Below are 14311 nucleotides of genomic sequence, written 5' to 3'. Positions count from 1 at the left end.
GGAGGTTGTTCTGAGTATTGTGGCGCTGTTGGACGTCTGCAGGTTCTGCGTCGTGACCCAAATTGATGATCGATTTGGGCGGTTGGTTGATGGGGCCTTCGTATCGTAGGACGGCTGGGGTCGTGCGCCGTGACCTTTACTTTGCGAGTGTCAGGCTGGTGGGTTACTGTTGTGGTCGGATGGCTACGAGCGTAGCGTAGCCAGCGGTCACGGAGGCACAAAATCCTCATGGCGTCGAAAAAAAAAATGATTCGCGTTCCGCCCTTAAATGGTCACGGCTGGTTCCGAGTTGTCGAGGCCTTAAAAACCACCATCTGAGAAAGTGTTCAACCAAGGCCCGTGGAATCCCTCGTGTGTGTGGGGGGGGCACGTGGATGGGCCAGTCAGTGGAAAGTGCAAGCGCCAATGGGGCAGCTGAAGCCTTGAACAAGAAGTTTGCTCAGCCGGCCAAAACTCACGATGGCCATGCAGGGGAGCAGTCACCGTCAATTGTCGCGAGGGCGTTTGGACACTTGCCGACAACGTGTTTAGGCCTGGCTAAGAGACACGCGCAGCATTTTTGGACAGAAAGCCCCCACGGTATGACCGTGTCCGAGCTTTTCTGCCTTCAACAAGGCGACTTAGATAGAGTGGCTCACGAAGTGAGCTCTGCACCGGGTCAGTAGCTGGTAGTTGCGTAGATTTGATATCGTTTATTATAGTTACACGATTTTTTAGTGCAGTAGAAATCCTGTTAGAACCTCTGTTATCCCGATCTTGTCTCTAGTCTAACCAATAAACAACCGGAAACCCAACAACTTCTACTAAAGTGTGGCTGTACCCCTGCATTCTCGAATTTCTTGGCGGGCGGGGGATGCTTGGGCAGCCAAACCTCATGAAAGTTCCGTTAACAAATGTGTGCAGGGAGTGCAAAACGTTAATATGGTCGAAACGAAAAACAACTTAAAACGAAACAATCTAGAGAAAAAAAAACATACATTTGTCAATGTGAAGTGAAGAATATTGATGATTGTGGACGAGTTAATGGGTGCGCGTGTCTTGTGCGTACACACGTGTGTGTGTGGGGGGGGGGGGAAGAGGTGGCGCAGTGTCCTGCAAAACGTGGGTTCAATTCCGGGCCATGATAGATAGGCAACATCAAATGCTATCCGAGCTTGTCCTGGGCCCCTCTAGGTCAGCCCAGCCTTATACACACACACGAGTACGCCGCAGAGACACACAAAAAAAAAGGCTGCTTGCCATGCCACCACCCCTAATATGCCATGCCGGCCTTAAATCGGTGCTCTCTAACAGCACTTGCCCCAACGGTCTACAAGGTTATACGGGGTGGACCTTTAGTAATAGTGTGCGCGTGTGTGTGTGTATGTAGGCCTATGCGTGTGCGTTTGCTAATGCATTGTGAAGAAGAGAGACATGCAATAGGAGGTGAAGATGATGGATGCCAAGGGGCGGTTATGTGCACTATTCATTATTGCGTGTCGTTGCTGTTGTTGTTTGTTGAAGTTCAAAAAAATTGGCACTATGTATTATACCGTAAGTGAAACTGTGTTAAAGAGGACATCGAGACTGTGATGATGTTGGTGATAGTAGGGTCATGAATGGCTGCAATTGAGAGGGCATCACATTATAATTTTTTTTTTGTCTAAGATCATTAAACAAAAATGGCTTTCCTTGGTGTCAATCGGCATTTTTACCATTATTGTTTGCGGCAGTCGGTGTATTTTTTTACAAAGTGGCATTAGAAGTTCAAATAAAGCATTTTAATTTGTTTGTTTTTTTCGCAGAGGCTGAACGAAGAAAAAATATAGAAGTAATAATATATTATAAACAATGCATATATCTATATATTTAGACATTTACAAGTAAAAAAAAAAACTGTAATACAGATATTTGCACAATGTTGTTGTTTGTGTTTTGGGGTGGGTGTGAAGTGTGACTGAAGTTGCAATGCCTTCACTTCATATCAGCAGTAAGCACAGCTTCTCCAGATGTAACCCCCCCCCCCTCCCCATTGTGACAATGCTCCTTGTTCCTCTGGTAGGGAACAACTGAGCGTGGACCTCTCCATTGCCCGAGCCGAGGGGTGGTTTGTAGACACGTAGCGATTCACGATCCTGCGAATGCGAGTCATTTATCATCGTCACGATTCAATCTTTAATGGTGTTTGTAGAATTCTACAGGGGTGTGAATGTACAGGATGCACAGCAGCGTATATAGAATCGGCAATGATGGTGAAACTCGAGAATCTATATCGGCTGTGTGTATGTACAACTTTATGTCGCACAACTGTGTAGCCAATCGTGCTAATAGGAGGTTATGGATACATACGGTCTTAAGCGGAGTTACATCTTTGGAATGCGCAGTGTTTACCGTCCCGATTTGGAAAAAAAACAGATCGATGTAAAAAGAAAAATTAATATAAAAACCTCCATGCGAGTTGGAAATAACCGATCGATGGATGGATTGATGGATCGTTACGTGTCTATATTGGAAGAGAGTGGGCTCATAACTTGCACATTCATTGCACGGTCAGTACATGAACAACGTATTCCGAGTGGTGGCTCACAGAAGCGATTTTCACGATCGAGGCTGGCGTCCGTGTCCCCTTGTGGACTTTGGGTTGCCACAGTTTGGGCGATTTTACGATAATATGTAGTAATAATAATATATTTTTAAAACCGCAATAATCGTATTGGCCTTTAAAACAAAATAACATTGTGATTAATAGTGATAATTTTCCTATGCGGAACTATTTTTTTTATTTCCTAAGTCAAACGTTTAGGAAACAACTCGATTACACTGGTCAAAAAAAAAAAACATTTTTTTCTGGCCTGGACTTTTGCAGCTGTTTTAGACTAATTTCAGGGTGCTGATTCCAAATCTGATCTCAGATTTGCTCCATCACATCTCATTTTTATGCTATCGGCATACCCCATTTTCATTGATTTTACCCGAAATTAACTCTGTCACTTATGATTGCAAGTTGTTGCGAGTCAGTGACTGCTTTAGTGTTAAAATATGGTGCTGTATTTTTAGGATAGTGTGTTTATAATATAATTTTATGTAGATATCCAAATTTATTTCATATTTTTCTTCTGCAAGTTTTTATTGAAAATGCAATATTTGATATCTCAACAATCTGATGTGATAGACAAAAACTGATGCCAGATTTGGAATCGGCACCCCAAAATTACATTAAAACCGTTGGAATACCTTATGCCAGAAAAAGTGTGACCAGTGTAATTATTGACAGTTGGTAATAAATAGCTATCATCCACTAATTGGGTACTTTGCTAAATGTTTTCCGGAGTATTCAACGGCATGGCGATTATATGACATATACCATCACCGCTGTCTCGGTTCAATTACGTACGTTCAGCGTCACTGACAGCAAGTGCGTTGCAAGATTGGAATCGTTAGAAAAATGTTGGCAGTCTAAAGTTGAGCGAACTGCATTAGAGAGTATCTTTTTGGAGTCCATTATGGAGCTAAAGGGGAGCACAAAGCGAGTGAACAACAATAGTTACGGGAAGCCCATCGCATTAATCGTCAAATCTGGCATTGCATCGCGACAAATTATACCGTGGCAACCCTAACAGCGACACCGAAAGGACGCCGGTATCGCGTCGTAGGATCGCGTTCCATCAACAAAACACAAATACACACACACAAAACACAAATACACACACACAAAACACAAATACACACAAAACACACATTACAGAAAAATGCACAACCCCTGTGACACGTGACATTGATGGCCCACGCAACGACAGTGCTTCTACCGTGGGGGAGCGGGGAGGGGAGCGAGGCTCCTGTCGACCCAGTAGGCAGACGAGACGCTGGGGTCCGAATTGACCGACGGTTTAGTGTCGGCCTCACCGCGAGTAGGGACGTTCGAGAAGAAGTCGATGCCGACCGCCGCCGCTGCTGTGAAGGAGACTGGTGGCTGGGTGGGTGAGGTGGCTGGGTGAGCTGGGTGGGTGGATGAGCTGCTGGGTGGGTGAGCTGGGTGGCTGACGTCGGGGGCTTGGCTAGCTGGGTGAGCTGGGTGGGTGAGCTGCTGGGTGGGTGGGCTGGGTGAGCTGGGTGGGTGAGCTGCTGGGTGGGTGGGCTGGGTGAGCTGGGTGGGTGAGCTGCTGGGTGGGCTGGGTGGGTGGGTGGGCTGGGTGGGTGATCTGGCTGACTGGGCGACTTTCACGGTTGTTGGTGGATTGTGCCGAAGTCGTGTTGAACGAGACAACCCGCCCATACAAGGTCGACGACACGAGAGAGAGAGAGGCCTGTACGAGGTGGTACAGCAAGTAGGTTGTGCTGCTGAATGCCTCGTGCGGAGGGAGCCGTCGGTCCCCCCACACCACCCCACCAGTTTCCCCAAAACGTGCAAACGCGAGAGAGGATTATTGCCCAGACCATCCCAATGTAGCAGAGGGCTCGCATCCAACAAGGAGTACCTCCCCGAGACCTCGGTGCAGCTTTGCCGATTGGGTAAAATAAAAATGACGCGGCTGACGCTTGTCCACCACGCACGAATGTTGTGGTTATACCCCCGTGTTCAACAATGTGCTGATATTGAGCGTGGGGTGCCTCTCTGATCAGGGGTTTCCAAAACGCCCACTCCTCGCGGCCCCACCACCACCAGCCACCACCACCGCCACCACGCTTCGTCTATCCGCGTTCACCACGTTACTCCTCCCCCGTTCAAATAGAAATCGACTCGTACACGCTGCCCGCACCCGACGATGATTAAACACGTCCCACGTGACGCTGCGAAGCAATCGACGCAGTCGGCGTCGCGCGACACACGTGTACACACGCACGTGTACACACACACGTGTGCGGAACACGTGTACACACACACGCACGTGTACACACACACACGTGTGCGGAACACGTGTACACACACGCACGTGTACACACACGCACGTGTGCGGAGCACGTGTACACACACACGCGTGTACACACACACGCACGTGTGCGGAGCACGTGTACACACACGCGTGTACACACACACACGCGTGTACACACACACACACGTGTACATACACACGCACGTGTACACACACACGGAGAACTCAATCTGTGAAATCGGATCTGTTAACGCAGGCATCGTTCGTTGGTTGTCGCGCCGCCACGTGTCGGACTAGTTTAACAATCATCACGCGCGTGCCGCGTGGAACGAGTCAATGCGTTTGAATGGGGAGATGCGTCAATTGGTAAAACACATTAAATGCGAAAAGACGAGGCGTGCTGGTAAGGACTGAGGGTTTGCGAAACCCTGTCTCAACGTACTGCATATGTACTGTGTTGTGTGCGCGTTTATAATTGCATACAAAAAAAACACGATACAAGATCAAACTACCATTGGAACTTGATTTGCCAGTAAAAAATATGATCATTGGTATTTTACCCTTCTATCTGGCGCCTTTTGGCGTCATCTGGTCCAACCCATGTGAGACTAGGCTCTAAGGAAAGCTGTCTCGGGTGTGGACCAATCAACTTCAAGGACAGTGCATATATTATCAGAGTTATGTTTTTCGTTTGCATTATGGCTGCAGGTATTGTGGTCTATGCAAACATGACTCCTTGTAAAAAAAGGTGTCAGTTTTGTTGCCAGATAGAAGGGTAAAAAAAAAACAATTATCAAGGTCAAACTATTTTGAGAACGGGACGTGGGTTTGGCTCTGAGTTTTAGCCACCCGTGATTAAACCCAGACCCCACCCCCCTGAAAGTAGTTCAATGCTGTCGACCCCGGTCACCAATAACTGCAACAACAAATGCATCACAATTTTGGTTGGTCACTTAATTTGGCTAAAATTACGGCTCTTGAGGACTTCGGTGATTGAAATGTGGACAACTTGTTTCAAGGGCGTGCACGAGTATTGCTTCGTACGGTCACGAGGCGACTGCGTTGCCGTCAACCCACGCGGTTTACCCCATAAAGGGAAATTTCGCTTTCAGGTCCGTGCGCCGTACAGCCGTTTCAATACGGGCAAACTAAAATGTGTTATGTCCATTTGTTTGTGATTCTCCCTTGTGATGTGACTTTGTGGGATGAACGTTGAGATTTATAAGGTCGCAGGGTTGGCCAAAAATTGCTCCAATGTTAAAGTCTCACACAGACTCCAATGTTAAAGAATCCCATAGGCGTCAATGTTAAAGTATCCCATAGGCTCCAATGTTAAAGAATCCCATAGGATCCAATGTTAAAGTCTCCTATAGCCTCCAATGGTAAAGTCTATCACACAGACTCCAATGTTAAAGTCTCCCATAGACTCCAATGCTAAAGAATCCCATAGGCTCCAATGTTAAAGTCTCACATAGACTCCAATGGTAAAGTCTCACATAGACTCCATTGTTAAAGTCCCCCATAGGCTCCAATGTTAAAGTATCCCATAGACTCCAATGTTAAAGTCTCCCATAGGCTCCAATGTTAAAGTATCCCATAGACTCCAATGTTAAAGTCTCACACAGACTCCAATGTTAAAGTCCCCCATAGGCTCCAATGTTAAAGTATCCCATAGACTCCTATGTTAAAGTCTCCCATAGGCTCCAATGTTAAAGTCTCCCATAGGCGCCAATGGTAAAGTCTATCACACAGACTGCAATGTTATAGTCTCACACAGACTCCAATGTTAAAGTATCCCATAGGCTCCAATGTTAAAGAATCCCATAGGCTCCAATGTTAAAGTCTCACACAGAATCCAATGTTAAATTATTCCATAGACTCCAATGTCAAAGTCTCCCGTAGACTCCAATGTTGTCTATTTGTGTTTCTCCCTTGTGATGGGACATCGTAGGATGAACGTTGAGATGTATAAGGGGCACGCTGTGACCAATACGGTCTAAATTGGTGCGTGATAAGGTAGCGCACTGACAAGCGGGTTGACAGCTTTGCTATTGAAGAGACGCGACAATGAGTTATTGTGGACACAGTCTTCTCGAGCTGGTCATCTTTCACACTTTCCACCAAAACGCTTTGACCAACCCCCTGCACCGAAATCGCGCGTCCCGTGTCAGACGCTCGTGGTGGGTGGGCGAACGAATGGGGTCGTGACCGGAGATTATTGCGTAATGGATGTTACGTAGCGTTCGCCGTGAAGGTGTTGTAGTTGCTGCTGCTTAGTGGTCTTACGCAATAATTAACAGGCTTAAGTACATCGCGCCCAAAAAGAGGGCACGGTTATTTTTGTCGCTGATGGGGCGAGATCATTTTGATGTTTCGGCCGACTTGCACTCAGAGAGAGAGAGTAAATATCGGAAAGAATGTCAGGTTCGCATCTTCCGGAATGGCCCCCAAAAAAATAATCCATTACCCTTTGCTCCACTGCTGATGGTAATTGGTTGAGGCTACAAAATATATTCCGGGAGACTCAATTGGAACACGTGCTGAGCGGGTCGCCCCTCCCTGTCCGCCCCAAAGCCAAAGTTCCCCCGTATAGCCTGAACAGACTGTTGGGGCAAGTGCTGTTAGAGAGCACCTATAAAGGCCGGCACGGCACACGAGGGTTGGGTGGCCTACGCCACGACCGGCCGCCTTTGTCTCCCTAGTAGCGATGTTTACTACACACCACTGCACCAGATACTCATTTGAGGCTGAGTCGACCTAAGGGAGGCCCAGGACCGGTTCAGATAATCGTCACTGGTGTTGGCCGTGAGCGGGAATCGAACGCGGGCCGCCGGGTTTGTAGCATAACGCGCTAACCATTACACCACCGCTCCTCACCTACTTTTACATAACCACACCCACTCACTAGCACCTCCCACTATTCACAGGCCCCACCTACTATCCCACAGGCCCCGCCCACTATCTCACAAGCCCCGCCCACTATCTCACAAGCCCCGCCTACTATCCCACAGGCCCCTCCAACTATCCCACAGGCCCCACCTGCTATCTCACAGGCACCACCCACTATCTCACAAGCCCCGCCCGCTATCTCACAGGCCCCTCCCACTATTCACAGGCCCCGCCCACTATCTCACAGGCCCCGCCCACTCGTCTGCTGACTCGGCTCCTCGCTGCTCCGCCCATTGCCTGGATCATGAGCTGCGAGCACGAGGCCAGGAGGAGGTTTTAAACAGCGGGCAAAAGTCTCAAAAACCTCAACATTCGAAAAGCTTCACGGGGTACACCGGGACCATTCCGATTCTGTGGTCCCGGGACCGCTTGATAACCGGAGATGACGGAGACATCAACAAATGTTCGGCAAGTGAATCGGGCCCATAGAGTAACGTGCTAGAGATGATTAATACATTGATCCTATCATAGGCCGGATGCTGCTATGGTGCAACGGTGAGAAAACTGGACTTGCAATACAGAGTTCGCCGGTCTGGCAGCGTTGAAACAATGGGCTTCTCAAAGTGTCCCCGAGTCCCTATAGACCTCCAACTCAGCAGTACTCCTGGGTACACCACAGCGGAGTCTATCGACAAATCGCATGTCGGGTGGGGTAAAGTGGAGCGTGATCCCACCTCTTCTAAGACGTCTGGCAAGCATGGGAGAGTAGGCCCAAAACCCTCAAGAGGGGGCTCTCTGGAACCCCATCTATTGGAGATTCCGTCACACATGCAGTGGAGTGAGCAGTGGAGTGAGCAGTGGAGTGACCAAGTAATCGCAGGACTGCGCCTTGTATGTCTAAGACGTTCCCTCAATTTTCCTCAACGAAGTCACTCGGCTGAATTGTCAAAAGTACTTTTCCTTTCAGCGACAGAAAACAAAACCTCGTCGTCATCACCTTCACTTAACCGCCCCCGGTATTAAACAACAAAAACCACAATAACAGGCCAAGCTTAGTGTGACACTTTTGTCTATGTGGTCCTTGATGATGATGACGACGACGATGATTATGTGTGATGATGGCGAGGCTGTGTGAATGTGGTGTTCGGGACAAGTTGCGGTGGAGGGCTTGTTGGAGAGCAGAGGTGGAGGCGAGGTGGCTGAGTGGGTGATACGTGGGCAGAGCCGTGCCATAGGCTACACAGCGAACCTGGGCGATCGCCCTGGGCCCCGCGCTTTGCCTGCGCCCCCTAACCGATCTTCGACTTCACGCTGTCACTTGCAATACTTCTGGTTTTAGTTTGAAGGCGTCGGGAGGCTCATGTGGTGGGATCATCCCTGGGCCCCGCACCACCCACCCACCCCTCCCTCTCCCCCCATGGACGACCTCCTGCTGTGTGTGGGAGATGTGGATGTGATCAATGTTAGTGGTGGCGGTGTGGTCGTTTTTGTTGCCGGATGATCGCACGCGGAAAGGTGCCGAGGTGGGTTTGTTCGTCGAGTTGGACCCCTGAGCGCGTTGCATTAGTGCCGTCGCCGGTAGCCCAGCGGAGAAATGAACACGTGCCGAGGGACGTCATTGTGGAACGTCAATGTGGAACGTCGTTGTAAAACGCGGGAACAAAAAAAAACGCCGCTGCTTGATGACTGTTAAATTGATTTGCACCCTTTTGCCTAAACGGACACACACACACAAAAACAAGCGTCTGGTTTTAAACTTTGAACGCAAGTTGTGGCCTGTTCTATCCTCGTTAGAATTTGAACGTGTAAAACTTTTTTTATTGAAGGATTTTGCGTCAACGGTCGTGGCTATGCGATGGGCGACGCCACGGTAACGGAATTGCGAGACCATTGTAGACGCGGCGATTCGATGCGTTCGAACATTCACGGTAACCACTCTCTTGTACAAATTGTTAAAAGCAAAACCGAACGTTTTGTGTAAGTATTCAACGCGCCCATAAATACATTAAAATTTGCACATCAATTATTCACAAAATGATGACCACGTCCATTACAGTTGGCCATGAGCTTCCACTCGCCGACGCCATCTTGAATACCGAGCTCCGCTTTACCCAACGCTTGCGCTGCCGACGTCACAGTGCCCACCACTTGACGTCACCGCACTCGAGAGGTGACGTCCTATTGGACGAGAAACGCGTGCAGCGAACTTCCGGAGGTGTGCGGTCACGTCACGGCTACGATTTGCTGGCATCTCAGCCATCGGCGGTGGACATGATGCGCGAGACGGCTCGAACGTCACGTGACCATCGTCTTCACGTCACGTGACCATCGTCGTCACGTCACGTGACCATCGTCGTCACGTCACGTGACCATCGTCGTCACGTCCCGCGTCATAGCACTGCTGCCACCTCTGATTGGACAAACGCGCAGTGGTCTTTGTTTGCAAGGTCCGCGCGGCCACTGATTGACCCTGCTGGTGGTGGCCTTTAGTGTGATCACCTGACGCACCCCCCCCCCCATCATCATGCGTGCTGTCAAACTACCCCCCCCCCCCCGCAATGTTTTTAAACGTGGCGGCCCCTGACAATGATGGCTGATCGGCAAAAGTGCCCCCGCCCCAACCTCTGATAACACTGGTCAACAAAAAAAAGTTTTTTTCTGGCCTGGACTTTTGCAGCTGTTTTAGACTAATTTCAGGGTGCTGATTCCAAATCTGGTCTCAGGTTTGCTCTATCACATCTCATTTTATGCTATCGGCATACCCCATTTTCATTGATTTTACCCGAAATTAACTCTGTCACTTATGATTGCAAGTTGTTGCGAGTCAGTGACTGCTTTAGTGTTAAAATATGGTGCTGTATTTTTAGGATAGTGTGTTTATAATATCATTTTATGTAGATATCCACATTTATTTAATATTTTTCTTCTGCAGTTTTTATTGAAAATGCAATATTTGATATCTCAAAAACCTGATGTGATAGACAAAATCTGATGCCAGATTCGGAATCAGCAACCCAAAATTACATTCAAACCGTTGGAATACCTTATGCCAGAAAACGTGTGTTGACCAGTGTAATTAGTGAAGAACGCTGCAAAAGCAGAAGAGGCAAAAAATTACGTGTGAATGCGTTGCGTTGATTCGGTCTGACGCTCGCACAACTGAGACAGACACCAGGACTGATATCATGTCCCGGGAGGACTTTCATATGCTTTTATTTTATTTCCCGGGACAGCTATTGCGTAGAGAGTTGGCCCATCACGGGAAATCCATTACATGGAGCAACACTGTGTACAGAGAGATCGCGTGTAATCCCGTTACTGTGGACACATCCTCTTTGCAAGTACGCGATGTTCGTCTTCGTTGTGGACTTGACAACGGTGAATGCATTACACTTGCTTGTTTACTGACACTGCCCAGACGCGATGGATGTCATTATTCGGGAAGGGTCACGGATTTTCCCCTAGTTGGAGCAATTTGCATACGCGTGTGTATATGGTGTGTGTGTGTGTGTGGGGGCGGTACTTTTAAGCAGCGATTAACATAATCGATCAGCAAATAAATAATATTATTCATAATAAAGGTTTTTGGGTCAGATCGCGTTATTTATAAATGGGTCGTAACCCTCCACCACCCGACACGGCCAAACAGTAAAAAATGTGTCACGTTTTCAAAGGGCAAATTAATTGACTTCTTTAGCCCACCGGTGTGCTGAAGAGAGAATCAACAGCATTTTAAAATTTGAGTAGTTCGACGTTTCGCTGATAATTACAATCAGCATAATGGTTAGCGCGCTGCACTACGAATTCTTGCCCGATGAAGCTGATTGTAATTATCAGCGAAACGTCGTACTACTCAAATTTCCAAATGCTGTTGATTCTCTCAACAGCACACCGGTGGGCTAAAGAAGTCAATTAATTTGTCCTTTGAAAACATGACACATTATTTACTGTTTGGCCGTGTCGGGTGGTGGAGGGTTACGACCCATTCATAAATAACGCGATCTGACCCAAAAACCTTTATTATGAATAATATTGGTCGCGAAAGCCTACGTGTTAAATAATATTATGATGATGGGGCATTTGGTAATTGTGGATTGGGTGGTAAGAGTTCCCATCTTGGGCAAGTGTGCTCATGGCCAGCTCCGGCTCTGGGAGCGAAAGTGCCACTTCCAATCTATTTAAGCGGCATTATCTCTTCGTCGGCCAAGTAAATGCTGCGTGGAAGCTCGCCTGGGCTGTCGCTCCGCATGAAAGCTCCAGATCTCTTTCGGTGACAGTAATTCCCTCTCGCCTCTCTAAATTTGCATCCCTTAACACAGGTATATATACCTTTTTCTCCAGCTTGAAACAGTTCGCTTGACCGGCCTATTAATCCATCCATCCTGTCTGGCACTTGCTCTACTGAAGGGGTGGGGGGGTGTATGTGCATCTGTGTGTGTCTGTTTCGCCGGTAACATGTAAGGGGTTTAGGATGTGTGAGTGGTGGCATAGTGGTTAGCGCGCTGCACTACGAACCCCGCGACCGGAGTTCGATTCCCGCACGAATCCGGCGACCTGAGTTCGATTCCCACTCACGGCCAACACCAGTGACGGTTATCTGTAATGGCCCTGGGCCTCCCCTAGGTCGACTCAGCCTCAAATGAGTACCTGGCACGGTGCGTAAACATCGCCACTGGGGAGACAAAGTCGGCCGGGCGTGGTGCTGGCCCACCCACCCCCGTTAGTGGGCGGTGCCGGCCTTCATAGGTGCTACTGTCTAACAGCACTTGCCCCAACAGTCTGTTGAGGCTATCCCCAAGTGGGGTATATTTGTCTTTGTGTGGTGGGGATTTGGCGGAGGAGAGATTTAACCCACAGCGCTGTGATCCCGGTATACACCAAGTAACAAACAAACGGCCATGGCTCAACACCAGTGGCGGAGTGGTGTTACAGAACCTGTAACGAGTCGTCCCAGCACGGTCGCCTTAAAGGAGCGCTTCCCTTTGTGTGTGCTGGCTTTAATAGGTGCTCGCTAACAGCATCTGGCCTCAACGGTCGACGGGGTCATACACAATTGGATGTTTGTGATTATAACGCGTGTGTTTATGTCGAGGGTGTTTGATGTCATGGCAGGTATATCCCCCCCCCCCCACCTCCCCAACTAAATGCTATACGGTTGAGTGTTGACCTGGAAAAAAAAGAAAGACTCGATGAGCTCCGGCACGTATATGAAGATTAGCCAAGATAATTGCATTAGAACGCTTCACAATCGACTGTTATTCTATTATGTCCCCACAGATGGTCGCACGATGAACTTAATTCGCTCGTTTCATCCAATTAATCCACCGCCTCTCAACAAAGGCCATGCGCTTTCTGGAGAGTGAGGGTCTGTGGGTTATCATGTTTCCCCCGCCCGACCCCGAAACACCGCGCCCCCCACCCCCCCCCCCCTTCCTCTTTTACTTTACTAGCCGATTGCAATACGGTGAATAGGTCGTGAAATTGAGCTTTTGTAGCCTGCACTGTACAATTACTCTCACTCGAGTAATTTCATGCATCCTACTACCCCGGGGCTGTGACTACAGCGCGGTTCAGAGATACCGCGTGGCCGTGAACAGAATTCGGAGATCGAACAAAACAATAAAGAGCCCGGACGTTTTTCGCAAAGAAGCACGGGCAGATGCACCCCTAGGGATTACATCGAGAGAGCGAGCGAGAGAGAGACATGGATTGGAGATCATATAAAAGTTAATGTCATCTCTCAAAAATATGAAGGAATTACATCGAGAGAGAGAGAGAGAGCGAGAGAGACGCGTGGATTGGAGAACATACGAAAGTTAATTAAATATCTCAAAAATATGAAGGAATTACATGGAGGCAGAGAGAGAGAGAGACAGAGAGCGAGAGAGACATGGATTGGAGATCATACAAAAGTTAACGTCATCTCTCAAAAACATGAAGGAATTACATCGAGACAGAGAGACACGTGGATTGGAGATCATACGAAGGTTAATGACATCTAAACTGGATTTGGAGCTTTCTGTTCTTTCGGTAAAGTCACGTGGAAAGAAAATTGATTTGATTTATTTTCTTTCTACGTGACTTTAATGACATCTCTCAAACAGGATGAAGGGCGGTAATTTGTGGATTTGGGCAAGTGGCGCCATGTCCAGAAGGGGCGATGTCCGAGGTGGACAAGGGTAGCAACGGAGTGGCAGCAGCAGCAGCCAAGGAACGGAACGCGTCGAGGAGACGGACATCTAAATCTCTTGACTTAAAGCTTTCGTGACTGCAGGGATTCATATTCTTTGGGTCTTTCCGTAAAGCCACGTAATTTTTTTTCTATCTACTTGGCTTTACCGAAAAACCCAAATAATATATTTAAAAAATCAGTTCATCTACAGGCGATGGGTACACGATTACATGGGCATGGAGGGCACCCCTTCATCCAGCAGTGGATTGACCTTGGCTGGTAGTAATGATGATGACTGCAGCTGCTGAGTGGATGATGACATCACAGGATTGTGGGAGGTGGTGGTGATGATGATGATGACTAAAGGGCACCATCTTATCTGACAGGCACTATTTTACTT

The sequence above is a fragment of the Lethenteron reissneri genome, chromosome 13 (assembly GCF_015708825.2).
Source record: "Lethenteron reissneri isolate LAM-NWPU_2019-01 chromosome 13, ASM1570882v1, whole genome shotgun sequence".
NCBI lineage: Eukaryota > Metazoa > Chordata > Hyperoartia > Petromyzontiformes > Petromyzontidae > Lethenteron > Lethenteron reissneri.
The sequence above is the reverse complement of the archived record's forward strand: the minus strand, read 5'-3'. Positions refer to the sequence as shown.